This window comes from Micropterus dolomieu, linkage group LG01 (assembly GCF_021292245.1).
Source record: "Micropterus dolomieu isolate WLL.071019.BEF.003 ecotype Adirondacks linkage group LG01, ASM2129224v1, whole genome shotgun sequence".
Classification (NCBI taxonomy): domain Eukaryota; kingdom Metazoa; phylum Chordata; class Actinopteri; order Centrarchiformes; family Centrarchidae; genus Micropterus; species Micropterus dolomieu.
Genome location: NC_060150.1, coordinates 1,316,485 through 1,320,871, shown reverse-complemented (window position 1 = coordinate 1,320,871; position 4,387 = coordinate 1,316,485).

Genomic DNA, 4,387 nt, shown 5'->3' with positions numbered 1-4,387 from the left:
AGCGATCGTGTTGGAGTCGCAGCTGATCGATGTTGAACAGCTTACTTTCAGTGAAATTACTAAAACGCACAAACGAAAGGAGGCGTCGGAGGAGATGGTGTGAAGGAGGACAGGAAGGAAATGCGACGACACCAAGCCGACTAATCACAGGTCTGGCGGTCTGCGCCGCCGCGACGTGTGGTTTTAGTTTTGGGGAGGTTCACCACAGAATGCAGCGCAGATTCAACGCACAAGTATAAACTGGCCTTTAGTACCTCTGCTACTATCCTACAAATGTTGCTAGCGTCACTCATAGTAGTCCTACTGCAATTAATACTACACAGCAACTATGACTACTACTCTGAATACTGATACTATTAGTACCACTTCTGTTAATATCCTATTATATTATTATATTCTGTATATTCCTTATTGTGTATTTTGCAACTGGAGATGCTGTAACAGGTGAATTTCTCCAGTGTGGTACTGCAAATACTACTACTGCTACTGCTACCATAAAAACTCCTGTCACTTTCACAAATAAGAAAAATAATACTACTTTACTTTACTACTATTACTAACTAAACTTTTGACACCAATTCAAACTCAGGTTACTATCATATATATTACTACTACTACTACTAGTAGTAGTAGTAGTTAGTGCTACTGCATTACTGCAAGTGCAAGTACTTCTACTGCAGCTGCTGCATCTAATACTCCTACAGCTATCAGTTCTACTACTCTTGCTACTTTCACGTAAATTACTACTACTGTACTACTGATATTAATACTAGTATTACTTACATCTCATACTACTACTATATATAATATATGTATATAATACTGCTGATGCTGCAATTACTGCAAATACTACTACTGACTTCAGCTTGCAGTAAATGTTGCTGGTAAACAACAACAAATCAAGATGTTGACCTATTGATTTGTTTTTGAAGAACCCACCAGCAGGTTCTGGTTTATTGGTTAAGAATCTCGACTCCCTGGTGAGATGTTAAACAACACGTTTAAACTTGTGAAGCTGTGGTCAGCGCTCTACTTCCTGTTTCATGACAGATCATCACACTTTAAATAGAGTACTTTGAATTACTACTTCAAAATATAAGTCATTTTAAAAAATAATTTACGTGTTTATTTGAATAATTTAAAACTACTACTACTGTTACTATCACACATACCACTACTAGGGTTACTGTAAGTGCTAAACAGTGTAACACTGCTAGTACAACTACTATTATTAGTGTCCTCGTACTGCTACTGTTACTACTTCTTCTACTAAAACTATCATTAACTGTCCATTGTTCTGCTAGTACTGCTACTTTTACTATTGTATATGACAAATACTTTAACCACTTTGTTACAGCTGATCCTACTGCTGCTACTGCAACCACCTTTAATACTACTTTCAACACTAATGGTATTACAACTATCACTAACCCTAGTATTACTGCAATTACTGGAAGTGCTACTACTTCTACTACTGCTATAATACTACTGTAAAAACTACTAGTTCTTCTATAATGTGTTATTTTAGTACTGCTACTGTTTGTACTACAATTATTCCAACAATACTGCTGCTGAAATAAATACTACTGCAACTACTCTTTCTGTTAATACTGCTACTGTTAGTACAACTATGTGTAATACTACTATTGATAGCATTTCAACTAGTAAGTATGACTCAAGTATGACAACTGCCATTAATACTACAGTTACAACAACTACAACTAATATTACTCCTTCTGGTACTACAGCTACTGTAACTTCTAACGCTATAACTGCTATAACTATTACTCCCAAAGCAACATACAAGTTACTACTACTGCTAGTACTTCACAAACTTCTGTTACTATCACACATAGTACCACAGTACTAGTGCACCACTGCTGCAACAATAGTTGCCATATTAGTGTTACTGCCACAATTATTTCTAATGCTACTACTGCTATACTGTAAATAGGTAATAATGCATCATACTACACCTTCTGCTAGTACTACTACCACAAGTACTACCACCACTACAGGCCCATTTCAAATCCTGGTACTATCACATACACTACCGTTCAAAAGTTTTGGGGCCACATCAGTGTAGAAAGAGTAGTATTACACATAGTATTACACGTTGTTGTACTAACACAAGCTTGTTTTTAACAACAACAGCTGTATTAACCAAAAGAGTAGTTGTAGTAGTATTCATTTCAGTAGCAGTATTAGAACGTACACTAGTCACAGTATTGTTGGAATAATTGTAGGTGGATTGAGGCCCTTTGTCAGCCGCCACCAGCCCCGTGTTCCAACGGCACGCTGTGTTTGCTAATCCAAGTTTAGCATTTTAAAAGGCTAATGGATCGTTAGAAAACCCTTCATGGCAGCACAGCTAAAAACTGATGTGCTGATTAAAGTAGATAAAACCAGCCTAAAGCCTTCTTTAGAGTAGTTGAGTATCTGGAGCTTCAGCAGTTCTGGGTTCCATTACTGTGTGTTCACAGCGAAGCCAGCGTTTCGTGCGGCTTGATTACAAAGTCAATGCAAAGATGCAAATTCCTGTGAATTCGCTCCGGGCGGTGCAGAAGGTGCATTTGTTGCGACATTTGCTGGTTTGCAGGAGTTCTAATTTTTCAACTTGAGCGAGAAAATCGCTTGACACCGAGTTGCGAAAGCCTATCAGCGGTGAGATTGTCCTGGCGTCCCTGACGGCTTCAGAGTGTTGTTTGGAGAGGACCAGGCAGAGTGGGGAGTGAAACGCCGCTGGCCGACAGCTAAACTACAGGGAAGTGTAGAGGACAGAACTGGGAGCAGCGCCGGACAAATAAACGTTTGTTTATTTGGAGTTCAGAAAACATGTGTCTGTAACTTTATTCCAGCCGTCGTTGTACTGTACTGTGAACAAGTTAGCATAGCCCTGATTGATCCGAACTCCATTCAAAAAACAAACATTTTAGAAGTTGTTGTCTTGCTGACAGACCTGACAAAGCATGAATTCACATCTTTAACAAATCTGCACCATGTTGTAGTTATTTCAGAATCAGTTTGATCCGTTTGTTGCAATTTAAATCACAGCAAAATGTTTACTTTTGGTTCATACAGCTGTAGGAATCGCGAGTTGTGTTCATTTGCGTTATCACGTTGTGTGTGAAAACTCAGTTCCAGGCTTGAAACAGCCAGAAACAAAGAACCTGAAACTCATCAGTTTGTTCTTGTTCTGAGAAATGAAGCTACTCCATGAGAAGTTATTCTAAGAAACTGAATAATCATTTACACCATTAACAAATGTCGACACTGCATCTCTGATCAATCTGATGTTATTTTAAAGGTCAAAAATGTTCTTTTCCTTTGAAAACAATGAAATTTAGAAGAAATCCCAAATTTGTGAACGGTAGTGTACTGTTGTGAGAATTAGATAAATATGAACAAAAGAACACTAGAAGCCCCTGGTTCTGGTTCTTGGGGGCCTTCATAGAAACCGTCTGACTGCCTGACACATATACAAGCCATACATTAACTCTGATGGCCTGTGTTTTAACTCTGATGGCCTGTGTTTTAACTCTGATGGCCTGTGTTTTAACTCTGATGGCCTGTTGTTTAACTCTGGTGGCCTGTGTTTTAACTCTGGTGGCCTGTGTTTTAACTCTGGTGGCCTGTTGTTTAACTCTGATGGCGTGTGTTTTAACTCTGATGGCGTGTGTTTTAACTCTGATGGCCTGTTGTTTAACTCTGGTGGCCTGTGTTTTAACTCTGGTGGCCTGTGTTTTAACTCTGATGGCGTGTGTTTTAACTCTGATGGCGTGTGTTTTAACTCTGATGGCCTGTGTTTTAACTCTGATGGCCTGTGTTTTAACTCTGATGGCCTGTGTTTTAACTCTGGTGGCCTGTGTTTTGACTCTGGTGGCCTGTGTTTTAACTCTGGTGGCCTGTGTTTTAACTCTGATGGCCTGTTGTTTAACTCTGGTGGCCTGTGTTTTAACTCTGATGGCCTGTTGTTTAACTCTGATGGCCTGTTGTTTAACTCTGATGGCCTGTGTTTTAACTCTGATGGCCTGTTGTTTAACTCTGGTGGCCTGTTGTTTAACTCTGATGGCCTGTTGTTTAACTCTGATGGCCTGTGTTTTAACTCTGGTGGCCTGTGTTTTAACTCTGATGGCCTGTTGTTTAACTCTGGTGGCCTGTGTTTTAACTCTGGTGGCCTGTGTTTTAACTCAGATGGCCTGTTGTTTAACTCTGGTGGCCTGTGTTTTAACTCTCGTGGCCTGTGGTTTAACTCTCGTGGCCTGTGGTTTAACTCTGGTGGCCTGTGTTTTAACTCTGATGGCCTGTGCTTTAACTCTGATGGCCTGTGTTTTAACTCTGATGGCCTGTGTTTTAACTCTGATGGCCTGTGTTTTAACTCTGATGG